The 27,905-nt window shown below is 41.5% G+C and overlaps 1 pseudogene; it reads left to right on the forward strand.

Annotated features, from left to right (window-relative positions):
• Nucleotides 1-27,905, forward strand: part of LOC132650911 (zinc finger protein 347-like) — a 119,534-nt pseudogene that overhangs the window by 45,460 nt on the left and 46,169 nt on the right.

Below are 27,905 nucleotides of genomic sequence, written 5' to 3' on the forward strand. Positions count from 1 at the left end.
GGCCCACACCATGAGGGGAAGTCCATGCCTGACACTGCCTGGATGACCATGAACCAGAGTCAAGATAACCTAGAGACACACGATATCTGTAAACATGACAGACAAAAAATGACAATGAAAGATACTATGCTATAATCATTGATGAGTGCCTAGCCCAGTTGTCATCAGAGAGACATCACGAGGCATCTCATGGGAACAGATGCAGAGACCCTTATCCAAACACAATGATGTATCCAGGGGAACCCCACAAATGAGGGAATATGTATTGTAGGAACCAGAGATATTAAGGACACAACAAGCACATGGCCCACTGAGTCAACTGAGTTCATAGGGGATCAGAGACTGAAGGACAAAAACATAAACATTCTATGAGTCTTGTGAGCTAGGTTGTTGGCATGCACCTTATGATTATTATCCTGATTTCGCTGAGGGACTTCCAACAGTGAGAATGGGGGTGTCTCTGACTCTTTTTCCTGCTTTAGCTACACTTTCTCTCCTCATGTATTGCTTTGACCAACTCTGATATGAGGGATTTTTCCTAGTCTTATTATAACTTTCCATGCCATCACATTTTTTTTCATTGAAAATAAAATGAATGGAAAAAAATACAACCAGATGAAGGAGAGGTGAGCTGGGCAGAGTAGAGGTGGATAGATTGTGGCTGGGAGGAGTGGAGGAAGAGGAAACTGCAGTTCAGATGTAGTGCATGAAACAACAAAAATAAAATGCTAAAACAAAATAAACTGTCAGCAGCTCAGGCTATTGGTGAGCACCTACATTCCTAGCACTCAGGAAGTTAAAGGTAGGTGGATCTCTGTGAGTTCAAGCACAGGCTGTTCTATAAAGAGAGCCTGGGACAGCCAAAATTATTCAGAAAAGAATCCTGTTTTCAAAGAAACAAAAAACTGTCAGCATTTTGTGTTTCATCTTTAGGAAATTTGTTATATGTCCCACTTTTGTATTTTTATTTTTTAATATTAGATACAGTTTATTAACTTTGTATCCCAGCTGTATCCCAGTCCCTCATTCCCTTCCTATCCTACCCTCCTTCCCTCATCTCTTCCCTATCCCTTTCTAAGTCCACTGATAGGGGAGGGCCTCCTCCTATTCCAACTGACCCTAGCTTATCAGGTATTATCAGGACTAGCTGAAATATCCTCCTCTGTGGCCTAGCAGTCTGATTCTTTCTTGAGAGGGGGGAGGTCAAAGAGTGAGCCACTGAATTCATGTCTAAAATAGTCCCTGTTCCACTTAGTATGGTACCCACTTGGATACAGAGCTCACATGGACTACATTTGAGCAGGGGTGGTAGGTTATATGCATACAAGGTCCTTGGTTGGAGAAACAGTCTCATAAAAGACCCCTGTGCTGATATATTTGGTCCTTGTATAGTTCCTGTCCTCTCCAGGTCACACTAACTCTCCCTTCTTTCATATGATTCCCTGTGCTCTGCCCAAGGTTTGGATATGAGTCTCAGCATCTGCTTTGATACACTGCTAGGTAGAGTCTTTCATTGGTCCTCTGGAGCAGGCTTCTGTCCTGTTTCTTGTTTTTGCCTATATCCATCCCATTGGTCTTTCTAAGTGAGGATTGATATCTTAACCTAGGTCCTCTTTCTCATTTATCTTCTTTAGGTGTACAGATTTTAGTTTGTTTATCCTATCTTATAGGTCTAGCATCCAATTGAAAGTGAGTGTATACCGTGTATGTCTTTCTGCTTCTGGGACACCTCACTGAGGATTATCTTTCTGGATTGTTCTTTTATTTTTGTTCATGTTTACATTTTATGACTTCTTTGAATGGTCTAGAATTGAACCTGTCTGTTGTATAGCTTGTAAAGAGGTTTCCCATTTTATAAGCTGCTCCACCACCTAAAGAATGGATTGCAAAAGCATTTTAGTTTCATGTTGTAAGACCTGGAGTCTCACTGCTCAAGAGCTCAGGATTGTGCCCTTCCCAGGAACACTTATAGACCACAACTTGAGGCAAAAGCAAGAGTTTTATTTCAGTTTCTATAGGGTCCCCCCTCCAAAGACAGGAGACAGCCCTAAATATGCAAAGGACAGGGTTTTATACCTGAAATTGAAACCACTTTTGCTCTATACATTGATTGTTCAGCAAGAATAGCATGAAGATAGTTTACACCTGGTTTTAGGTAGTATACAGCTGGTTGTAGATAGTTTACAGGTGGTTGTAGATAGTTGTTCTCAGAACAGTTGACCCTTTCCTTCAAGATTTATCTACACCTGACTTCAATTCAAATAATCACTGTTGTTTTTCTCATTCCCAGGTGGTCTCTCACACACCCCCTTTTTGCCTCAATTTTAACCCTAAAATTGTGGATCAACCTCATGGAGAGGTTGATACTCTTTCTGGAGCATCAGGACCTGAACTTCACTTATACTTTCCCTGACAAAGGGGAGTTCTGGTCTGAGAGTTTATTGTCCCTGATGAGTTTCAGTTTTAGTGGGTTGCTGTAGGCTTGGACTTTCCAGGTGTTGCAGGTTGATGAAGAGCAGGCTTAACGTGTGACACATGGACCCAAGCTGTGATGCTCTCTACTTTGGCAGTTGGGGTGGTGAGCAGGATGTAATAAGGACCCTTCAACTGAGGTTCCAGATTCTGGCTGCCATGTCACTGCACATATACCAGATCTCCCACCTGGAACTGATGGGGCACCTCCAAGGACCTGGGCGCATATGCACTGTCAACCTTGCTCCATATTTCTTTCTGCATAAGCTGCAGTCCTTTTAGCCTGGACAAGTCAGAGTTACCACTAGTTATGTCAAGAGGGTCCCCAAGAAGAGTCAAGGTAGGAGAGTAGAAACCCCATATAGTAATTCAAAGGGAGTTAAGCCTAGTAGGGAGTGAGTATTTCTGACTCTAAAGAGGGCCAAGGGAAGAAGCACCACCCAGTCACCCCCAGTCTCCATTGTCAATTTTGTGAGAGTCTCTTTTAGAGTTCTATTTATTCTCTCTACTTGTCCTGAGATTTGGGGTCTATAAGCATGATGTAACTTCCAATCAAGTCCCAGAAATCTGGCCACCTCCTGGTTTACCTGAGCAAGGAAGGCTGGCCCATTGTCTGACCCAATTAGCTTTGGAATACCTTACTGAGGAAAAATGTCTTCCAGAATCTTTTGGTCACGACCATTGTGGTTTCTTTCTTTGTGGGAAAATCTTCCACCCATCCTGAAAAAGTGTCCACAAAAACCAGGAGATATTTATTGTCATACCTGTCTGGTTTAATTTCAGTGAAATCCACCTCCCAATGCATTCTGGGTCTACTTCCTCTTAGCCGCTTTCCTGGGCTCTGGAAATTCTTACCTATGTTTACTCTCTGGCAAGGTTCACATGTCCTAGTCACTCTCTCAGTTAGGATGGTGAGGTTTAGTATTCGGTACGGGTATTGGAGGGCAACTTCAGCCAATTTCTTTGCCCCCAAGTAAGTCCACTTATGCATCTGAGTTATCAATCTCTCAGCATCTTCCTGGGGTAGAATGATCTTACCTTTAGAGTCAATCCATGCCCCCACATTGGTGTTAAATATCCCATTTTTGCCATATTAACTTTAAGTCAGTTTCTGAGCAGTTAAGTCATTCTTCTCTGGGCAGTTCAGCTGTTAATACCACTGGGGCAGAGTTTCCTCTAGCAGCTACTTTAGCCTCCTGATCGGCCATGTTATTCCCCTTTGGTGCCCTGGAAGTTTCGACCTTCTGCTGTCCTAGGAATTGAATAATGCTTACCTTGTTGGGCAGCAACAGTGCATTGAGCAAAGTCAGAATCTTGTTTTTATTTTTTATCTCTTTTTATTTTTTATCTCTTTACCAGCTGATGTTAGCAGGCCTCTCTGATGATAGATGGCCCCGTGCACATGGGCTGTTTATGAGGCGTACTGACTATCAGTGTAGATGTTTATCTTTTTACCCTTTTCCAGAGTTAAATCCTGGGTTAAAGCAATCAATTCAGCCTGCTGAACAGAAGTGCCCTCTGGCAATGCCTGGGCCCATATTACCTTATGTCCATCTACCACCACTGCCTCTGCCTTTCTCTTCCATGCTCAAAAAAAACTGCTCCCATCCATATAGTATGTCACCTCAGCTTTATGAAGAGGGTGATCTTTCAAGTCCTTGCACCATCCCTGTTCCTTTGCTAGAACGTGCAAACAATCATGCTCCAGGGGCTGGATTTCTAGATCCGTAAATAAGGTGGCAGGGTTTAGCTCCATAGCCAGTTCAAAGGTGACTCTATCATTATTCAAGTGCAAAGCCTGGTAAGGTGTCATGCAAGTGTTCGTGAGCCAGCAATCAGGTGGCTGCCTTATGACACTCTCAGGGGCATGAGGAGCATAGATGGTGAGGTCCTGTCATAGAGTCAGTTTGTCTGCATCTTTTACTAGTGCCACTACTACTGCTATTATTCGAAGGCAGGTTGGCCATCTTGCCACTACTGAATCAAGCGTTTTGGATAGATAGGCTACTGGTCTCTTCCAGGGTCCAATTTTCTGTGTTAGCAACTCCTTGGCCATTCCCTGTTTCTCAGCCACATAAAGATGGAAGGGTTTGGTTACATCAGGGAGTCCCAATGCTAGGGCCGACATTAAGGCTTGTTTGATATTATCGAATGTGGCTTGTTCATCCTTTCCCCAGATGAAAGTCTTTGCCCTTTGTAAGGGCATACAGATGGGCTGCCATCTTGGCAAATCCTGCAATCCACAGCTGGCAAAACCCTGCTGTACCTAAAATTTCCCTCAGTTGTTTAGTAGTCCGTGGAGGGGGAATATGAAATACAGTCTCTTTTCTAGCCTCTGATAGCCATTTCTTTTCCTCTCTTAATATATATCCCTGATAACTGACCTGTTTCCTGCAGAGCTGGGCCTTTATTGCTGATGCTCTATATCCAAGGTCACCCAGCTCTTGTAACAGCTAGTTGGTGGCTTTAAGGCAGGTTTCTTTACAATTTGCAGCTAATAGAATGTCATCCACATATTGGGGAAAAGTTACCTGGGGATTGGTGGCCCGGAAGTATGCCAGGTCCCAGTGTAGGGCTTCATCAAATATAGTAGAAGAATTTTTAAACCTTGAGGAAGTTGAGTTCATGTAAGCTCACCTGAGTCCCCTGAGTCTGGGTCTTTCCATTCAAAAGCAAAAATGTCTTGCCTGGTAGGGCTGAGTTGGAGACAAAAAAATAAAATGTGTCCTTAAGGTCCAGGACCATATACCAAACCCTGTCAGGGGGAGGGGAACTCAACAGGTTATATGTGTTGGGTGCGGTAGGGTGTAAGTTCATGACCTGTTTGTTAACTTCCCTCAAGTCCTGTAGGGGTCAATAGTCATTGCATCCAGGCTTCTGAATTGGCAGCAATAGAGTATTCCAGGCAGAATAGCCCCTTCTGAGAACCCCTAGATCAAGGAACCTCTGTTTGTGAGGGTGGATCCTCACGGGTTATCTTAGACATTGGATATTGTTACACCGTGATTGGGGTAGCCTGAGGCTTCAGCTCTATCAGAACTGGAGCTGTTTCTCTGCTTTTCCTAGGCCATCTGTTTCAGCCCATGCCCGGGGAATCTCTGTAGCCACCAGTCAATGTCTTTTTCTGGACTTACCACCTTTTCAGAAAGGCGGCATTCATCTTCCAGTTGAATTGTCAGTACATGAATGGGATCTCCTTTATTGTCTGTCAAATGTGGGCCATCTGGTCTAAAATGGATATGGGCTCCTATCTTAGTTAGAATATCTCGCCCTAACAGCGGGTATGGGCATTCAGGGAGAACTAAGAATGAGTGGTATACCCGGTCCACTCCAAGGTCCACCATTCTTCGGGTAGTCCATGAGTATTGTTTACATCCAGTGGCTCCTTGGACCGATGATTTCTTCTTTTTTAGCTTCAAAATCTTGTAACAGAACAGAATGCTGGAAGCCAGTGTCCACCAAGAAGTCGACTGGCTTCCCGTCCATCTTAAGGGTTACCCTGGGCTCTGGGTGAGGGGTCAAACTCTGTCCCCCCCTAATCACTGTCATCATCCAGGGTTAGGACCTGGGTCTCCAGGGCTTGGGCATTCGGTTTTTCTGGCTTTTTCGTCCTTTTAGGACAATCCTTGATCCAATGTCCTTTCTCCTTGCAATATGCACACTGATCCTTAGACAGAGGGCCTCCTGGAGTCTGGAGGGTCTTAATCTTGACAGCAAGGATCTTGTCAAGGTGAAGGGTGCCCTCGTGTGGCCATTCAACCTGAAAAGTAGGCCACTCTGAGGAACAGAAAGTTTGCCATTTTTCCCTTTTAACTTCAACTGAAATGTTATGTGCCCTATATCTCACCTCTGAGAAATGATCAAGGCTGAGGGATAAGGGTGTAGTCACAGTTTGTCCCATAATAAAGTCGTCTGTCAAGAAAGTCAAAGAGGAAACACAGATAGAGACAAAGAGAACAAGACAGACATTTAGACAAGGACGCCCTTGCGGGTGGTACCACAGAACTCTGATTGAAAGGCTGCCTGGCGGCAGCCATCTCTAACAGGAAATAGATGGGAGGAGGAGCGTCCCAATCCTAGCCTCTCAAACCGGAGCGTCCTCCAGTTCCCAGTCAAGTGATAGTCTGATACGTCTGTCTATCACAATGAATGATCAGATGACTAAAAAAAGGTCTAGATAGGCGCCTAAACAGAAACAGATTGGTAAGACAGAAACAAGTAAAGCAAAACAGAAATTAGACTAACCTGCTTTGAGCTCAACATCCGAACTCAGTCTGATGAGGGTTGGGGAAGGGGCACGCCCTTTCCCGGTCAAACGCACCAAAAATGTAAGGCCTGGGGTCTCACAGCTCAGAAGTTCAAGATTGCGCCCTTCCCAGAAATCCCCACAGACCACGACTCCATGCAAAAGCAAGAGTTTTTGTTTGTTTGTTTGTTTGTTTGTTTTTTGTTTTTCCAATCGTGATACGGTCACCCCTCCAAAGACAGGAGACGACCCCAAGCATGCAAAGCACAGGATTTTTATACTTAAAAATCTGGCCACTTTTGCTCTATACATTGATTGGTCAGCAAGAATAGCATGAAGATAGTTTACAGCTAGTTGTTTGCAGTTTTTGGCCATTTGTGAGTTTTCTCAAAACAATTCACCCTGCCGTTATTTTTTAAAACCTATCTCGGAGCAGTTCATCCTGCCTTTTGAGAGCTACGTGGCTCTGGCTTTAATTCAAAGATGGGAATAGTCACCCCTGTTTTTTATTTTACAGTTGTTTGCATTCTCAGGTGGTCTCTCAGATGGAGATGAAGAGAGAGAGAGAAGGAGACAGCAGGACATGATAGCGGAAGAGAGAGAAGGGGGCACCCCAACAGAGAAGGGGGAGAGCACAAGAAGGCAATAGCAAGAGGGCGAGAGGCCAAGAGAGAGACAAACTGGGCAGGCAGATCCTTTTAAGGAGCAAAGTAACCACACCTGCCCTCCCTGGCAGTCAACACGTAATGACATCACAGGTTGCTAGGAAAGCCAGAAATAGGTGCCTAAATACTAAGAGTTGGCATAGGCCTTTAATCCCAGTACTCTGCCAGGCAGAAGCAGGCCACTCTCTGTGAGTTCAAGGTCAGGCTGGTCTACAGATCTAGTCCAAGATAGCCAAGGCTAAAAGGAGAAACCCTCTCTCAAAATACCAAAATATTCATATGTATAATTAATATATTCTCACTAAATATAGTAATATAAACCAATATATTTAATAAATATGTTATATATTAATATATACATTTTGTTTTAATCATATGTATATGTTTCAATTTATGTTTTAATCATATAGATATATTATTGAAATAAAAAATCTGAGCCAGGCTTTGTGGCACATATCTCTAATCCTGTCTCTCTAGGAGACACAAGCATGCTGCTGTGTAAGTTCAGTGTCACCCTGGTCTACAAAGCAAGTCCAGGACATGCACGGCTAGAGAGAAACATTGTCTAAAAAAACAGGCTAGATGTGTGGCTAGATATATCTGAAATCACATAGTGTGACAAGGCTATAAGAAAGTCTTACGAGGCATGGTGACACACATCCATAGTCCCAGCACTTGAGAGGCAGATGAAGGTAGGTCTCTGTGAGTTCAAGGTCAGCCTGGTTTACAAAGAGAATCCTGGATTGGCAATGATGCACTGAGATACCATGTCGCAAGAATAAAACATTAAATTAAATTAAAAAAATCAAAGCCTGGATTGTTGGCAAATGCCTCTAATACTAGCACTATGACTGGCAGAAGGAAATGGATCTGTGTTAGTTTAAGGCCTGCCTGGTCTAGAAAGTATGACAGGTCAGTCAAGGCTATACAGAAAATCTCTTTCTCAAAAAACAATATCCTGGGATGTAAACAAAAAAACCTTCTAGTATCTGAAGGTTGTTTCTTTTTTTTAACTTTTTAAAAATTTATGTTTTTGTAAATTACAGTTTATTCACATTGTATCCATGCTGTGGCTCCATCCTTCATCCCCTCCTTTATTCAACCTCCTAACTTCCTCCTATTTCTGTCCTAAAGTCCACTGATATGGGAGGTCCTCCTCCACTTTCATCTGACCCTAGCCTATGAGATCTCATCAGAACTGGCTGCATTGTCCTCTACTGTGGCCTGCTCCCCCATCAAGGGGAGGTGACCAAAGAGCCAGACACTGAGTTCATATCAAAGACAGTTCCTGTTCCCATTACTAGGAAACTCACTTGGAGACTGAGCTGCCATGGAATATATCTGGGCAGGAGTTGAAGAGGTTCAAGGTTATCTCCATGCATGGTCTTTGGTTGGAGTATCAGTCCCAATGCTCTCCTTGTGGAACTCCTGCCCCCTCAAAAGTCTTCCTTAGTCATCAGGGAAATACAAATCAAAATGAACCCAGGATATCACATTACACCTATCCGAACAGAAAAGATCGAAAACTCAAGTGACAACACATGCTGGAGAGGATGTGTGAAAAGGGGAACACTCCTCCATGTCTGGTCGTGATGTAAACTTGTACAACCACTTTGGAAATCAATGTGGTAATTTCTCAGAAAATTAGGAATAGTGCTACCTCCAGATCCAGCTATACCACTCCTAGGTATATATCCCAAATTTGATCAAGTGTACAACAAGGACATTTGCTGGACCATGTTTGTAGCTGCTTTATTTGTAATAGCCAGAAGCTGGAAACAACCCAGGTCCCACTCCATTGAGGAATGGATATAGGAATTGTGGTACTTTTACACATGGGAATACTACTAAGCATTTAAAAATAAGGAAATCATGAAACTGGCAGGCAAATGGTGGGATCTAGAAAAGATCATCCTGAGTGAGGTATCCCAAAAGCAGAAAGACACACAGGGTATATACTCACTCATAAGTGGGTATTAGACATATAATACAGGATAAACATACTAAAATCTGTACTCCCTAAGAATCTACTAAAAATTTTTTTTTAATCTGTTTTTCATCATAGCCTTGGAGGAAGTAAATTATTTACCATGTTCACTTATAACGTAATGGAGGAAGTCACCAATTGTGGTTGTGTTCTATATTTTGAAACATTGGAGTAGGTATTGAAGTTTGATGTATGTGTATCAAATCCAATCACAGAAGTTTATTAGGTAAATCTGTTATTCTTTCTGTGGCTGCTGTTGATCTAATGCATTTCCACTTGCTGATAGGTATTTTTCTGCTGAAAAGTATAGAATGGGATTCCCATCATCTATGTGATCCATTGCTTATTTATACCATGTGGTATGTGATCATGCTTTTCAATGAAGAGCCTCTGAGAAAGCATGGTGCTTTTGTTTTTCATTTTCACAAATTCCTTTAAGATGTTTGTTTTCAAGCCTGATTTGGATGTCAGTAATTAGGCAAAGCTGCATTTGAAGTCTTGATTCTCGTGTCAGCTTTCTGAGTACACGTCCAAGGGTGGAAGATGTTCCCCCAATGTGTTCTATTTTTACCAACATTAATGTTAAAATGCTTAATAGTGTATATGTATGTATATATGCATAAATATATATGAATATATATATACACACATATATATGTTATTTGAAGTTCCATTCTTCTTATGTTCCCATTAGTTACTACATGACACATAATGTTGAAGTACTGCCTTCTGAGAGAATTATCTAGAGGTGCTGAATAATGTAACAGCAATGATATTTATTTCAAAAAAGCATGTTGTGTGTGTATGTGTAATCTGACTATGGGTTCTTAGGCCATGACAAATGTATGAAGACTTGGTGACAGCTTTGTGGGGTTTATTTTAGTCATTGTTATATGTTCAAAGTCATGTTGCCAGTTTTGCTTACCACAGACATTCCCCACTGAGTTCATTGATACTCAAATAAACTTAATTGAAATATTACATCAGTAAAATATTGTCTTCTATCCAGATTATAAACCTATTGTCCTATAAGGATGGAAGAACATGAAATAATACTAATACTAATACTAATACTAATACTAATAATAATAATAATAATAATAAATGCTATGTACAAATTAAAATGATATAATGCTGTCATTTTTTTTGGAATGTGTTAGTTCATTCTTAGGAGTAAAGACTTATTCATAAAACTGTCTCAGATCTACAAGTGAATGTCAGAGAGTTGTCTCAGTGGGAATAGTTGGTTGTTTCTAAGCCTGATGATTTGAGCTCAATTTCTGGGTAGCCAATATTACTCCTATAGAATTTTTCTAATATTTCTATACTTGGGCCTTTGTATGTACAAATTCACACACCAGCACATACATAAATCATTTTTAAACCTAAATAAGGGCCAGTTCTTTCACTGGTCAAAAGACTCTTTGGGTTTCATGTTGAAAACTCATATATGGGATGTAAACAGATAGTAAACAGCAATAAGTTGTCCTCTCATGGCACATACATACTCAAACATTTTTCAATGGATGAAATTAAAGCAAAGGAGAAAACCCACTTACTGACAACATCAGAAATGATTTTGCAATTGTAAATAAATGTAGAATTTGAAGACTTATTACTGTTCATTAAAAGAAAAAAATGTTACCTGTGTACATCTTATTTTATCCATTCATTCCTTGATTCAAGAATAAGTCATTAAAAATATCTTAGCTTTGCTCAGAGATGCATCCCTGTCATCGTAGACCTGGGAGTCCATGGAAACCTAATCTTTCTGAGATTATGGTCAGCTTGGTCCACACAATTAGCTCTCTTTTGTGTTTGTTCGTTCATTTATTTGTTTGTTTTTTAGACAAAATTTCCTTGTGTAGTCTTGGCTGTCCTAGATCTACTTTGTAGACCTGGCTGGCCTCAAATTCAAGTCTCTTCTTCCCTGAGTGCTGGGATTACAGGTGTGTGCCACCATGCCCAGCTCCAAAACTGAGCATGTGCCCAGCTCTAAAACAGGCATGGCTATGTAGAAATATCATGTATTTAAATGATCCCCCAAAATGTACTTTGTATCTCAAATTATAGGGTTTTTTTCCCCCTCAGGGATAGTGTCCACAGAGCTGCATCCTGGTACTGTTCCTGGTCCTGGTCCTGGTCCTGGTCCTCAGAGCCTAGCTCTTGGCCCAGCTGTGGCCCCCAAATTCTGCTGTCAAGCACTGGCCCTGCTGGGCTTTTTTTTCTGGGGCTCAATCTATCCCAGTAGACCCCCTGCACACCAACTACACTCCTGGCAGCATCTTCTATAAATGGATGCACATGCCCAACTCGCAGAAAACTCTCGACAAAAACAGGCTCCATACCCCTTGGCTAAGCCACCCACTGTGGGCCAATGGGGAGGCCCCATCTCTGAATACATCACTTAAGTTGAGTAAGCAACACCTTTTTAATAATAATAGTATGAAACCAACAATAATAACACAAGAGTGAAAAACAGCAATTTAAAAATATATAAAATTGAGGGAATCTTTTCTCTAAGGGGAGCAGGCGCAGGGTGCAGCTCAGCCGGCAATTGTACCAACTATATGTCTACCTCGGGCAGCGAGGACAGGGGATTGGGTGCCCCCAAGTGCACTACAGTGGAGAAAACAGTAGCTCATCAGCCAAGTCCACAAGGCCCTGTGCATCCTCTGATACTAAAGCCAGAGGTTTCACTGGTCCAACTTCTGGCAAGACTGGGGATCCTGCAGCCATGGGATCCAAGAGCTCAGCATCCTCTTGGGGCTTAGCATCTGCCCCCAAAGCCAGGCTCCGTTTCTCCTGTGCCACCAAGGTGTCTTGCATGGGCAGCTCTGCAGTTGAGGTCCCAAGTAGCCCTGGATCTGAGCAAAAAAAGGGGTGAGCCATCATCTGGGATAAGGGAGCAGCCTGAAGGCACGCAGAATGGGGTGAGCTAACCCAAGATGGCCTCTCCATGCCAGAGAAGGCACAGTCCCCTCTCCTACCCGCAGGACAGTCGATTTGACAGTCTTCCTCCTCTGCTTCCTTGGCCAGAGCTTCAGGACACTTCCCCTGTGGGACACGGGGTTGGAATCAGCTGCTACCTCACTAGGCGCCTCCCTCGGGTCCTCATTCTCCTCCTAATTCTCCTCCTCCTTTTCAGGCTTCAGCTTATCTAGGGCTTATCCATTACCCGGAGGATCTCCCCAGATTGGCAGTCCAACTCTTCAGTGGGCACATGGATCCTGGCATAGTCCAGCAGCCGTCTCACGATGGCAAGGTCCGGGGGCCCCAGAGAAATCCTGGGAGAATTTCTGCAGCCACTGGGACAAGAACAAGAAGATGGCACTGTGGGTGAGAGCAGGGCAAAGGGACACTGTGTCGGGAGCCTGGCTTCTCTTTGGAACTGCGGGGGGGCATTGGTATCCCCCAGGGCCTTTCCTTTTTTGTCTCTCCCTCTGCTGCTCAAAACCTAGGAGCCCAGTGGGAAACCTCTGTCCTCTACCAGCAGGTTAGGTCGTGAGGACAGTCCCTAGGTAGATAACCCCAAAGGTGAGGCTCCTGGCCAAAATTGGCCCTCCACCCTGGCCTTAAACGCCCCTTCCTGCTCACCTCCCCCTCCACCCCAAGCTTACTCATGTCTTTGTCTGCTTTTCCGCCTGAAGGATCTATACCTGTGACAGTCCACGGGGGTGTTACCCCTACTGCCCCGTATCCCCAAGCCACCCAGACATCTAGAAGGAACTATTAGAATCTTCCCAGGGATGGGTGTGGGGGTGCTAGGGGCTCCATCCATAACAAACACCGCAAATGGGGTCCAGAATCCTTTACACAAACCGGGAAAGGTCGCTCAGGGCATGAGAAAGGGTGGTGTGTGAGATTCCCTGGGGAAGGTGAATGGTACCTGTTAGAGCCCCACCCTGCCACAATCACCCATGTTTGGCCATGTCACTTTAAGGAGTCTGGCCTGGGACTCAGGCTGCTGGGACTCACACGTCCGGTTCTGTGAGGGCACAGGGCACTGGCCCTGGGAAACAGCAGGAGAAGATCTGAGAGCTGGCTAGATCCCCGGTGGAACCACTCTCCTGCCTTTTCAGCATCAGGTCCAGAACCAAACAGATGGTGGCAATCTTTGGATAAAGGGCCAGAAGGTGGGCAAATAGGGAATCATCTGCTTCACATAGTCCATGCGATCATTGCTGAGCATGAGGATGCCATGCAGTAAGGCTCACTACCTTTCGCTATGAGGAAGGACCAGGGCAGGAGGGATGCTTTAAGTGTGCAAACCCCGAGGGGCACCAATGACCACTTTCCCTACACCTAAGCGGGAAACAGGCATGAAAAGCGTTCCTCAGTGTCCCAGCAGGAACACTCTTCCAGGCTGCGATCGCGGTGGATGGGGGGTGGGGTGGACCAGAAAGCTTCCCTGCTGCAGGACAGCCCTGGTTACCTTGGTCTCCCAGTGGGGAACAGGCCAGAAATGTGTCATGGAGCGCACCACATGTCTCCAGCAGCGGCACAGGCGACCACGGCTGTCTTCTCTGAGACCTGAGCCCGTGGAGGTCTGGAAGCAGAACAGACTCATCTCTCCAGCTCCTCTGGACCAGCTGGTCTGTCCAGGCTGCTGTTGCTGCTGCTGGCCTCCCGTTACCTGGCAACCAGGGTTCCAAGTTCCATCCGGAACCGGGCTGAGGAAGCATGGTCACTTCCTGGAGTCACCCTGCCAGAGCCTCCGGTTCATGGGTTCTCCTTGGAGGCCATCAGCCCTGCAGGCTCTGCTGATTAAACAAACCATCAACAGTTCCAGAGAGAAATGATGGAGAAGTTGCCTCCCGTCACCACTAGAGGGCATAGAGTCACATGAGAGGGTGCAAGGATGAAAAAAACAGCAGCAGCAGAGAGGGATGGCTACCATCCTTCTTTAATCTTTTATTATTATTATCATCATCATCATCATCATCATCATCATCATTCCATTCTTCTTCCCTAGTATACTGAAAACAAATTCACCTTCTTTCATTTCACCTACTGAACTAAAATGTTCTCATCTCTCAGCCTTTGAATATGTATGTTCTTTATCTTTTCTGGGGTGTTAGGTACCTCTTGCTTTCCTTTAGGTTTCATAGTGGAATTCATAGTGATGTATACATTTCTATGCATGGTCTATGGGTTTGTTTATGGTGGATTACCCCACAAGATTGTAAGCTTATAGAGAAAGTGGTGTTTACATCAATCATTTTTGTGTGTTCAGGACTTAGCAGAATATTGGGTACCTAATTCACAATAACTATCTGTGGAAGGACAAATAACCTTTTAAAAAGTAAATTCCTTTAACAAAGTCTTCATAATCTGATAGTAAAACAGAATTCTCACCTAAAGGATGGGAGCATGTAGCATTTTATTTGTTAATGACAGCCATTATGCCATCTGTAAAAAACTTTTCCTGGAGTCTTTTTATCTTGTTCTGTTACTGCTGTTACTAGGACAGCCTACTCTATGCCTGTTGCCTTCTCTGTGTTCTCTTTAATTTATCCCATAACAAGTTACTTCCTCTAAGCTTTAGTGAGATTTAGCATCTGGCTTCATTATATCTAAAGATTATCTGTTTCTGCCTGTTTTGTACAGAAGGCAGGAATACAACTCAGAGGTAGAACATTTGCTTCATATATAGGAGGTAAGGAAGGAGGAGGAAGGGGAGGAGAAAAAAAAGAACAGGAGAATCGAAACACTGCTTTTCTTTATGCAGATGTACTTCCTTCAATACAGGAGTTAACAGTCTTCTTGTCTCTGCATTCCAAATAAGGTAGAAATTGCAGATACAGCAACAGTGATACTTATTTGGTGTTAGTTTTTAACCTGGTCCTTCTCCTGACATTTACCTGCTTTATATGTATTTGGTTTTATGTATATGTTCATTTTCTGGGATGAATCAATTTTTTCATTAGGTTTTATGAGAAGTCATATTCTCAGAAAGTGTCCTGAGCTTTGAATCCTACGATACTTATCCCTAGGAGCCCATATCTGCAAAGGTGATTATGTCCTCTCTGTACATCATTTGATGTTATGACTTCAGGATTCATCTTGAACCTTGTTTTCAAGAGAATGTTGTAAACAAGCCTTAAGCTTAGCAGGCATTTTGTGCCTCATGAAAAAAATTTCATCATAAAATGTCCTGTCTGAAAAGAGCATCTGAGATCATTATACAATGCACTCAGTTATTTTCATTTTAGTCATTAACATTATTAGTACTATTTAATGTTTTTCATTACTTTGTTAGAGACACAAATATGATGATCCTGGTGTAAGGGACTGTGTACACACTGTTAACTAAGAAAATAAAATCACACATTCAAAACAAGTAAAACCTCCAAATATTGATAAGAATTAGGTTTAGATTTAGTGCCCAAAAATAATTCAGTTGAAATGTGGGAAAAACATTGAAACACCATTATTCAGCAAGCATTTAGAGTATATATGTAAATATGATGAAAGGAATGTACACATAAACACAACTTAAAAATTCTTGGCACATGGTATATACTCACTCATATAGACATATAATATAGGATAAACCTACTAAAATCTGTACATCTAAAGAAACTAATCAAGAGGGAGGATCCTGACTAAAACGCTCAATCCCTATCCTGTAAGGCAAAGAGGATGGACATCAGAAGAAGAAGAAAACAGGAAACAAGTTCGGAACCTGCCACAGAGGCCCTCTAAAAGGCTCTGCCCTGCAGACTATCAAAGCAGATGCTGAGACTTATGGCCAAGTGTTGGGCAGAGTACATGGAATCTTATGAAAGAAGTGGGAAATAGTAAGATCTGGAGAGGACAGAAACTCCACAAGGAGAGCAACAGAATGAGAAAATTTGAACACCAGGGTCTTTCCAGAGACTCATACTCCAACCAAGTACCATGCATGGAGATAACCTAGAACCCCTGCATAGATGTAGCCCATGACAGTTAGTGTCCAAGTGGGTTACATAGTAATGGGAAGAGGGACTGCCTGTAACATAAACTGATTGGCCTGCTCTTTGATCTCAGGCCACAGAGGAAGACAATGCAGCCACTCCTCATGAGACCTAACAGACTAAGATCAGAAGGAAGGAAAGGGAGACCTCCCCTATCAGTGGACTTGGGGAGGATCATTCATGAAGAAAGGGAAAAGTAGGTGGGGTTAGGGGGGGAGGAAGGAGGGGCTTATGGGGGGATACAAAGTGAATAAAGTGTAATTAATAAAAGTTTAAAAAATTAAAAAAATATTTAACACAAATAATTAAATAAATAATTATAAAAAAATTCTTGGGCACACATACAAAAAGTGGGACTTCATTAAGATTTTTTTTTCTTTTCGTTTTCTTGACAGGAAAAGTTTGAACATGTTTCTCCCCTGTCCTCCTTTTTATTCTCCTCCCTCCCCTTCCCTTCCCTGCCTTCCTTGCTCAGTGTGAATTTACAAACATTGCACTTGAATTGGATGTAGTTCTTCAAAAGCATTGCCAAAAGGACCCCTGCAGCCTCACTTCTAAACCTTGAACCTCAAATGCATTCTAGCTATTTTTTTTCTTGCATTGGTGATTAATTAAAGCAACTCATTTTCTGGGGGGTAGGGGTAGATACCCAGACATGGTGAATTCCTCATCTACTCCTCCCCATTCCCCATGCTTACAACCTTTAGCACTTTGGGGAGCACATTGACAGAGGTTCCCCACTTATTCAAACCACAATCATACATGTGCTTTCTAAGATTTTCTAATAAAATTCTTTTAGTTGCCAGTATGAGACCTTAACTAAAAAAGAATTGTTTTCATTCTCAGGTGACAATCTCATAAGTACAGCCATGATAATAAGTGACATATCAAGATGCTCAGGTGGGTATTCTGTGTACAGTGCCAGTACACAGGCTCAGACCCAGGAACTCAGTGGAGCCAAGCCTTCCCTATTTGAGTTTGGTTCACTTCCTTGTTGAAGCCACCTATGGCTAAAAAAAAGAAGTTTGTGGGATTGGGAGTGTACCTCACTTGATACGAGGTGGAGCAGAAGGATCAGAAATTCAAGGTCATCTTATAGCTGTTTAGTTTAAGGCCGGGCTGGGCTACAGGGGACCCTAACCAAATAATAATAATAGTAATAACTACAATACCTTTCAACTAAGAGCATTATTTGGTGGTCATTGTTCCAAGCTAGAGCTAACCTCAGGTCACCGAACTTCCTCATAGAGATAGCAAGGAGGCAACAAGGTCAAGCCCAGAAAGACTATCTGCACACAGACCCCTCTCCAACCGAGCCTTCCTAGCCAACTATGTGGAAATATGTGTTTCCACTGATGACCAGAGGTGCCCCAGCTTGTAGTGTTGGGAGCATGGGGAAGGCAAAGTCACATTGGAGCACAGCTGTTTGATCACCAGCCCACTGAGACCATCACAAGCAAACAAAATCACAAAAGTACAACAAAGGAAAAAAAAATGTACTGGGTATAATGCACTCGAAGAGAATGGAAGAAAAAATACCAAAAACTCAGAACAGTGGCCTGTCTCTCTATGGGCCCTCTATCCTATTCCATTAGTGGTGACCTACCCCCAAATCAGGCTCCATCCAACTACACCCGAGTTTGGAATGATGACCTGCATTCAGCCAGACCAGAGAATGGAGCAGCAACATATTTGTTGATCTCTGTCTACCAGACCAGAGCCCAAAGCACCAGCCAAACTCTGCCAGACCAGAGACCACAGCAGCAGCAAATTTCTGCCAGATCAGAGGCCAGAGCAGGGGACACACTCTGCCAGACCCGAGGCCAGAGTAGTGGATAAGATCTGCCAGACCAGAGACCAGAGAATATTGGCAGAGGTGCCAATCCTGGGCTCCACATACTGTATCAATCCCTTGCCACATTCTTGCCACTCTCACTGGAGACTGTGAAGCATGGCTCAAGCCTCCTGAAATGGGAAAAAAATCAGGTCTAGGGGGATAGAAGGATTTTGTCCCATGTCCTCAGTCAGTCCCAGAGACAAAAAATGACAGCGAGAGTCAAAACAGTTAAACAAGACACAGACTAGATCCCATTGCTTGTGCAGCAGAAAAATACACAGAGCCAGACAGCAGATCCCACCACTCCTGCAGTGGAAAAGGAAAGTAGGATATCAGTGAATCTCTGCTGCAGGAGCTACCTGCATTATCCTTGTCCAAAGATCCAGAGATCAAAGAAAACTCGGTGCTCAACTCCCTTTACAGATGTGCCCTTTTGGGGGGGGTCTGGAAGACTTTCCAGACCCCCTGTGGCCCACAGCTGTCCAGAGCATCAGCTCTAACCTTTCTGATGACACATATTACACATTTTGCCTTGTCCCCAAAAAACAAACTAGAGAAACACCGAGAAAGACACAGACAGATACAGACAGAGTGCTCATTTACTGGCTGTTGTTCAGCCCCATGTGCCTGGGGTGCTTGGGAGACTTGGGGATCCAATATAAGAACCCATCTGTTATGGCCAGATCTTAGGGTGACCAAAGATCATCAGGAGCCAGACCACATATGCAAGAGCAAAGAGTTTTACTTGGGCTTATGCTGGGTCTCTCCATTTTTACACACACAGTGGATCAGAGAGAGCCCTGAGCAGGTGCATGGCAGGGTTTTGATTGGGGTTTTAGGAAGGACCAGGAAGTTCTGGTTTAATAGTTACAGGATTGGTTGACATTCAGCAAGGGCAAGCTTTCTACAAAGTGATTGGCTAGCTAACATAACTAACATTGAGGGAGCTATCTCTAGGCCTCAGGAATGTTGGGTATTTTCTTTGTCACTGAAGGTTCTACTACAAAGTTGGTAGACTGCTCAGCACAAATGCCCCACTTTGAGATAAGATACCTTCCCATTCTTGTTATCCTCAGGCTGTTCCTTGGGTAAGGAATCTTACGACCTTGTATTTGGAATTGGTGACCCATGGTCCAATTCCTGGTGGCTTTATAATAGAGTCACAATTCTGGTGAAATTTAAGTGCCCTTTTTTAGGCCTAGTTCCTGGTGACCTTTGAAGATGTCTCTCCATTCTAAAAGATCCATTTGGATTTTGTGGGGGTTATAAATTATATGTCCTGTGTCAGAGAGCACTCAAATATTAAGCTGTGATATAGAAGAGTAGAACTGATGATGTAAAGGATTTACTATCGCTGAGAAACTAGTGGTACCAGTTAGAATTTAGCTGAGGGAAGACTGCCTGTAAAACACTCCACAGATAAGCAGTATGCTAACCAGACCTGTTAGAGATTAGGATCCCGGGATACACATGTTTGCTCACCAGGATTGTGTAGAAATGTGTCAGGGTTATGTCTTTTTAATTTGTAAATTCCCAATGTGTATTTATTAATTCATGAATGCAAATGAAAGCAGACAAGATTGGTGGGTGTACAATTTGGGTCAGGTATCTTGCTCCAGTAAATATTGAATTTCAAATTAAGGGACTGTCCTATGCCCATATGTACAATCCTCATTGACACAGTTCTGTCAGTTCAAATTTGAGACACAGGCTATGGGCTTAAGCTGTGTCTGTCAGGTTACAGGTCTCAGCAGCTAATATTGTACACAGGGATAACATCAAACAGTATCTTATTAATGGCTTTCCCTCTACAAGAGAATGGCCTGTGTTTTTCAAAGTCAGTATGCTATGTGTTTTTTTTTTTCAACTCTGAGTTTAAGAGCAATGGCTGCTCTTCCAGAGGTCAGGAGTTCAATTCCCACCAACCACATGGTGGCTTACAACATCTATAATGAGATATGGTGCTCTTTTCTGGCATGCAAGTGTAGATGCATGCAGAACACTGTATCAATAATAAATAAATATATGAATAAATAAATAAATAAATAAGTCAGTTGTTGGTATTATTAAATTTTATTATGTTGATGCATTACTGCTCTAGTCTCTTATTAGATAATATTCTTTGATAATCCAGTTATTAAGAATTTCATTCCTTTTCCCCTAGTGCTTTGATATTTGTTTTTGTTAAAGCAATGTCTCCTGTAGATCAGCCTTTCACATGCTATGTAGTTTACACTTTATTGGAACACTGAATGCTGCCCCTACTGCCTAGTGCCTAGAACATAGTCCTGCAGCTCTTTTTAGGTGGGCCCTGATTAGTGAGTGTGAAGTAAAATAGAACAGTGAATTAATGTCCCCTGAAGACCCTAAATTTTTAGAGGTGGGCAATTACAAATAAAGAGGGACCTGTGTAAGAATTGAGTTCACTAACCTACTTTGAAGCTGGTGTAGTCACAACACAGAAAGGGAGGGGGAGAAGGGAAGATGGTAATGAGTCATGTAATCAATTTTAGATGGTCAATAAAAGTGAAAACTGTACATTTGGGGGGAGTCATACACAAAGGGAATCAAGAATATGGATTAGTTGCTGAGCTTGTTTCTGGGAAGCAAATTTCTATAGTTGCATGAGTTCAAACAAAACAGAAGTTCTGGATAAACTGCTGTGGTAGTGACTAACAGGGATGTTTCCCCTCCCCACATTTGAAAATGCACAACCTGAGAAAAGAAGTTGTGAGTAATACTTGGTGTTCTCTAATACATATTCAAAGTCTCTGAAGAATATTGGACCATAAGGCCATTTTCAACTTTTAAAAATAATTTTAAGGTTATAATGAAATCATTTCAACCTTTTCATTCCTCTCTGCTCTTACATCTCAAATGCTGGGATGAATCTTTAAGGAGGCTACTTAACAATCAAAGCAGACCTGGCTGTGAGGTTCTCCCAGCATCCCTCAATCTTTTCCTGTTACAAGGTATGGGTGTCATACACAGATCTCTACCTCAGAAGTTGAGCTGCCCTCCTCCCAGCTCTCATTCCTTATGTATTCCAACCATTTTGGTTACCTGGTCTTTTTCATTTATCATTTACCTTCCCACCCTTTTCATCTGGCTCTCTTCTCCTCTCACATGGCTCAAGTTCATGTCAATCCTAGACTGTCCCAGATGTTCCTGTGTCTGACTATGTTCTCTCATATATCTATAATAAACTTTCTATTCCAACATTCCTAGGTACAGCCATATCCTTTTTGTTTTATTTCTCATTTTCATTGAGCTCTCATTACCTACTCCTTTCTTTCAAATTCATGGCCATTTGTTTCTTTAATGGTTGTTACTATTTGGCTTTGACTAAAGTTTGGCTGAAGGACTTCCCAAATATGAGGTAGAGATGATTGCGTTGGACACTGATCATGTAATGGAATGTGCAACATAAATGACCTGTATCTTGGAAGATGAGCAGGTGCCCTGGGAAAGTAGAAGATTGTATTTTAAAACATTTCCAAGATGAGGATGTTGCAGGATATTTGATCCCAGTGTGATCCCATAGATTGTGAACAGTAAAAACCTGTGCTTTGTTTGGTATGGTTGAGCCCTAACACAAACCTTAATTCCAAGAACTTTCTGTTTATTCTAAAGAGGTGATTATGGTATGGTTCCGTCAGCCCTGGAACATACCTTTAATTCAAAAGCTCTCTGTGCACAGGATTTAATAATGTTAACCCTAGATCAAGAGGCAAAGCAAGAAGCCAGCTGACAGGGATAAAAGAGTAAGTGGAACTTTCAGCTGAAATGTATTTAAGAAAGAGTGTAAAAGTGGAAGGAGTTTTAGCATAGTAGATTTTGGGCTTTTTGAGCTTTGAGCTAGAAAGCCTTTGGCCTTGGGTTCCTTTGGCCTATCTCCCCTGATCTGTCATCTGAACTGGTGAGCTTTTGGGGCTTTTTACTCTTGGAGTTGAGGTGAGTAGGATGGTCAGATGGGTGCTTTCTCTGCCTCTCTTCACTGGAAGGTTTTAAAATAGAATAATTGGAATTTTCATTCTTTTATAACAACATTAGCATTCTGTGTGCCCATAGGGGTTAGGGCAAAGCTAGAATGCCTCTGCTATCAGCATCATTTGATCTTTGATCCACTGGTAGAGGAGCTACTACTGTCCTAAGACTCAGCTGTATTGTTCAAGCTAATGAGGGATTCTGGGTAGGCCTAGCAGTCAGGAGCAATAGTGGGAGGTAATTTATGGGTTTGTTTTGGGATTTTCCTCTGATATAGCTCTAAAGAGCTGTGAGTGAGACCAGAGGCCATGTCATGCTGAGTGTGGGGCCATTGTCCCCAGGCCAGGAATAGCAGGCTCCTGAGCTATCACAGCCTGATCTGCTTTGAATGAGATGGACTGTGGTTCAGGCTGTGGTTCTGTTGGTCTCCATGTGGTGATCTTGACAGAGACCCTTGGCCTCTGACCCTTCCTGAGTGTTGATTGTCCAGAGAAGTGAGGACTTTGCCGCCTGGGCAGTAGAAAATTGTGGTGCTTATAATATCACTATCTAGTGTACACACGCAAGCATTAGTTTTGCAGTGGACAGATTGGAAAACTGAAGGTCTCATTTCTAGAAATGATTAATGTTGTATTCCACATAGAGATTTGCATAACAAATTTTACAACTCGTTTTGAAACTGGAAGAAAAGAGGGGTGGTGGTCATCTTTCAGCAATACTTGATTACATTTTTTTAACCTTTCAACTACCACCAGTCACAATGGCATGATTTAGGGAAATTCAATTCCAGGGTACAAAAGGAATTTCTGAGATGCAGAATTTTGTCAGGTGTGCCAGGTTTTAAATAAGAGGATAGGAAAGATTCCACATATTGTGACATAAATCATGCAGAAGGAAACAGAAACTAAATTATTCTCCATCATTTTTTGTGTGTGAGTGTCTGCAAGGGCTGGGCTGTGCCTGAACCCACAAGGGGACATGAGGGACTGCAAGCCATAGCCCAGCTTATGATCACCTCCATTTTTTAAGAGACTTCTAAAGCAAAAGGACTCTCTGTAAAGGAGGTTAGTAGTAGCTGGAGGGTCAGGAAAATATAACTGTTTAGGTGTCACTTTGAGTTTGTCTTGTAGCAGTTGTGAAATCTGTGTTTATTTAATTTGTATTAATTAGAAAATCAAAGGTATCTCTGGTTCCATGCCAATTTTTCATGCTAGAAGTTACTTATGTCTTTTCATGTTAGCTTGGCTATATTTTAGGCTTATTTTTTTGGCTTTTTTTCTCACCCCCTTATTCTTTCACAAACACTGTACACATTCTTGATTATTGAAGTTTGTAGTAAGTACAAAAGTCACATCATGCCAGAAGATTATGAGATTCATGGCAATGGAATCATCCCTTATTTTTCTGTTTTCCTCTGTTTCTTACCAGGTGGCTTTTCTGATATGAGATAGAGATTTTGGATTGTTCTTTAGCAATCACATAAAGACAATTTGCACTTATATCTGTAGAAGACAGAAGAGATAACATGAAGGTGAGTGATACCAGTTGGCCAGTTTACTCCTTCTCTTTTCACATTTTTTTGGTGATCTGTCATTTTCTTCAGAAGTTTCATGTGTCCAGTGGTCTCCATATTCTTTAGTTGGATGATTTTATTCTCCTGAAACGATTAAATCAAAACCCTGCCCCATCCCTAATTCTGGGGTGAGGGTTGTAGCTTTTTAGGCATGTTATATCTTTTATAGAGCAAAATGTTTTTTTCGAAATAGAAAAAGTATAATATCTCAATTAAAGTTAAAAAAATCTTTGAAAGTTTCCAAATATACCTTAAAGTGTATTTATTTCTAGATAATAAAGGATATTCACTTTGATTTTCAGCCTGCCTTTTACAAGCAGCTTTTAAATAAAATCAGTGTAAATCCTGTGTGCCTGCCTCTGCCTCCCAGGTGGTATGAAAAGGCATGTGCCTCCCAAATGCTGGAATTAAGGCTATGAACCACCAACACCCTGTCATTGTAACTCCTGAATTTAGAAAACAACTAATTAATATAGAACTGCTTGTCTCTTCTGGGATTAAATGCATGGTCTATCACCATGCTGCTCAGATATGTTATAGTCACTCCAAATTATTCCAACTCAAAAAATTTATACCTTAGAATTTACTTAAAACTTTTTAAAGCTCTTAACTGTTTTTAATATGAAACAACAAAAGTATCTTTTTTATTTAAGAAAAAAAACTTCAGTCTTTATTAAGTTAGTTTGGAGTGAATGACCACACTGTCTGATGAAATGTTACCTCTGCTTATTCAGGAGATCTCCACTATTAAAATCTAATCATTATCAATTTTGTTAGGATCCTCCTTTCTTTTCCTGTGGTAACATTTGGTTTTACCAGTGAAGACATAGTTCAGTAATTTCTCACTGTCTACTCCTTTTAGTTTTGTTTACTTCATTTTTTTCTAGAGTATTTAGGTGTGCTGTTAAGTTGCTACTAAGAGATCTTTCTGATTATTTTTTCTGAATGTACTTAGTGGTATGAACTGTCTTCTGGTCAACAATTCCGTTGTGTACTATGACTTTTGATATCTTATGTATTCATTTCATCGACTTTTAGAAAGTCTTTAATTTCTTTCTTTATTTCAGTTTTGATCCAATTTTTATTTAATAGAGTGTTGTTCAATTTTTATGAGTTTGTAAGCTTTCTATTGTTTTTGTTATTGGTGATGTGCTGCTTTAAACCTTAGTGGTCTGATAGGATGCAGGAGATTATTGAAAGTTTCTTATATCTTTTGAGACTTCCACAGTTCAAGTATATCATCCATTTTGGAGAACAATATATGTGTTGCTGAGAAGAGAGAACAATCTTTTTGTTTGGGTGGATGTTCTGTAAACATCATTTGGGTAGTGTTTTGATGTTAGTTATCTGGACCATTTCTCTGTTCAGTTTGGTCAGGAGGACCTGTCCATTGGTGAGAGTGATATATTGAAGTCTTCCCCTATCGGTTTATGAGGGCCAGGATGTGATGCCAGCTGCAGAAGTGTTTCTTTTATAACTTGGGTGCTCTTAGGTTAGGGGCATTGATGTTAAGTATTGAAATGTTATATTGCTGGATGTTTTTTTAATATGTCATGTCTTTTGCCATCTTTTGATTAGTTGTTTTTGAAGTCTGTTTTGTTAGATATTAAAATTGCTTTACAAGCTTGTTACTCTAATTCATTTATTTGGAATATCTTTTCCAACCCTTTACCTTGAGATAATGTCTATCTTGATGTGAAGCTGTGTTTGATGTATTTAGAAGAAGGGTGGATTTTGTTTTATCATCCATTTTTGTGAGCCTGTGTCTTTTTATTGGTGAATTTGGGTCAATGGTATTAAGAGATATCAACAAACAGTGATTGTAAATCCTGGTATTTTGGTGGTGGTGGTGGTCGTGGTTTTAGCACCCTGTGTTGGGCTATATTTATAGATACATATTGTTTAAATTTGACCTTATCATGAAACATCTTATTTTTCTTCATTTGCTGATTGAAACTTTCTGGGCATGGTTAGTAATTTGTCTTGGCTTCTGTAGTTTTTTAGAGTCAGAAGCACTCTGTCTAAGCTATTCAACTTCTAGCATTTTTACTGAGAATACAGGATTAATTCCAATAGATCTGCCTTTTTTTTTTTGGTTGGTTTTTGTGGGTTATTTTTTGTTTTGGTTTGGTTTTTTTTTGGTTTGTCTGGTTGGTTAGTTTGGTTTGTTTTTGTTTTTGTTTTTGTTTTCAGTTGCAGCTTTTTATATTCTTTCTTTGTTCTGCATGTTTTGTATTTTGATTATTCTGTGCTAAGAAGACTTTCTTTTCTTGTCCAGTCTCTTTGGTGTTTTTATGCTTCTTGTGCTTTCATAGACATCTTCTTTAGGTTAAGAAATTTTTCTTGTATGATTTTGTTGAAAATATCTTCTGGAACTTTGATCTCATCCTTCTTCTTCTAATCTGATTATTAGCATGTTTTGTGTTATCATAATGTCCCAGAGTTCCTGGATGTTTCCTGAAAGTTTGTATGTAGACCAGGCTGGTTTTGAACTTAACAGCTCTAACTCAAGTCAAGTGTTGGGCTTAAATCTAGGCCAACATGCCTGGCATCAACATCACCATGCTGCTGAGCATGGAATATAGAGTTTTAGGTATTTATTTTCTTTTGTTTTGTATATGTAAGCATAGGTTATTGTGTTGATATTCATCAACATCTTGCATTTGAAATTTGGCAGGGAGTATATTTAATTTCTTAGGATGCCCTTTATTCATGACACTAACACTATCTGAGCTTTCCGAGTCATTGAATTGTAGGTGTGTGACGCTCTTCTTACCAGTTGTATTTGTTTTATTTTAATTTTGTTTGTTTTATTTACATTTAATTTATTTTTAATTTAAATTTGTTTTTTGTTTTTATTTATTCTCTGACATGAACTTGAGTCTTTGATCACCTCCTCCTGGGTGGTGCAACCTTGCAAGGCCACAGAGGAAGATGATGCAGCCATCTTTGATGAGACCTGATAATCTAGAAGGGAAGGAATCCCTCCCCAATTAGGAGACTAGAGAAAGGGCATAGGAGCAGAAGAAGCAGGGTGGGTGGGACTGGCAGGAGATGAGGGAGGGGGCTATGGCAAGGATACAAAGTGAACACATTGTAATAAATAACTTAATTAAATTAAAAAAATAATTTATCCACTTAACATCCCAATTGTAATCTTCTCCCTTGACTCTTCCTTGTCTCACCCTCCATTTTTTTCCTCCTTATCCCATTTCCTATATCTCAGATACAGGGAACCCTCCTCTCCTACCATCTGAACCAAGCCTATCAAGTCTCACTAGGACTTCCTGCATCCTCTTCCTCTGTGGCATAGCAATGCCCCTCCACCACGGGGAAATGATCAAATAGCACACAACAGAGTCCATGTCAAAGCCAGCACCTTCTCCCCTTACTATGGATCAAAAATGGAGACTGAGCTGCCTATCAGCTACATCTGAGCAGGGGTCTGGTTCCTCTTCATGAATGGTCTTTGGTGGGTCCATCAATCTCTGCAAGTCCCCATGGGCCCAGATTTGTTGTCCTTGTTGGTCTTCTTATGGAGGTCCTACCAGCTCTGGGTCTTTCTACATTCTATCCTCTCACTCTTTCCTATGATTCCCTGTGCTCTACCCAAAGTTTGGCTGTGAATCTTAGCATCTGTTTCGAACCCCTAATGGGCAGAGTCTTTTGGAGGATATGTATGTTAGGCTCTCATCCTCTTCCCTCTCCTCAGTCACTTCTGGTGTCGATTTTATATGCACTTTTGCATAAGAATTAAGCATCCTCCATAGGGTCCTCCTTTTTATTTAGCTCCTTTAGGTCTATAGATTGTAGTATGTTTATCCTATATTATGGCCATTATCCATTTACAAATGAGTATATACCATGCATGTCTTTCTGGTTTTGGAATAACTCACTTAGGATGATCATTTCTAGTTCCATCTACTTGCCTGAAAATTTTATAGTTTCCTTTTTTTTTTTTAATACCCGAGGTGCATTCCATTGTGTAAATGTACCACAATTTCTGTAAAACAATGGTTTGGTTGAGAGACATATAGTTTGTTTCCCTATTATGGCTATTATGAATATAGATGTTATGAACACAGTTGAGCAAATATCTTTGTTGAATGGTGGAGCATCTTTTTGATATATGCCCAGAAATGGTATAGCTGGGTCTTGAAGTAACACTATTTCTAATTG

Source organism: Meriones unguiculatus (assembly GCF_030254825.1).
Source record: "Meriones unguiculatus strain TT.TT164.6M chromosome 13 unlocalized genomic scaffold, Bangor_MerUng_6.1 Chr13_unordered_Scaffold_34, whole genome shotgun sequence".
In the NCBI taxonomy this organism is placed as follows: Eukaryota; Metazoa; Chordata; class Mammalia; order Rodentia; family Muridae; genus Meriones; species Meriones unguiculatus.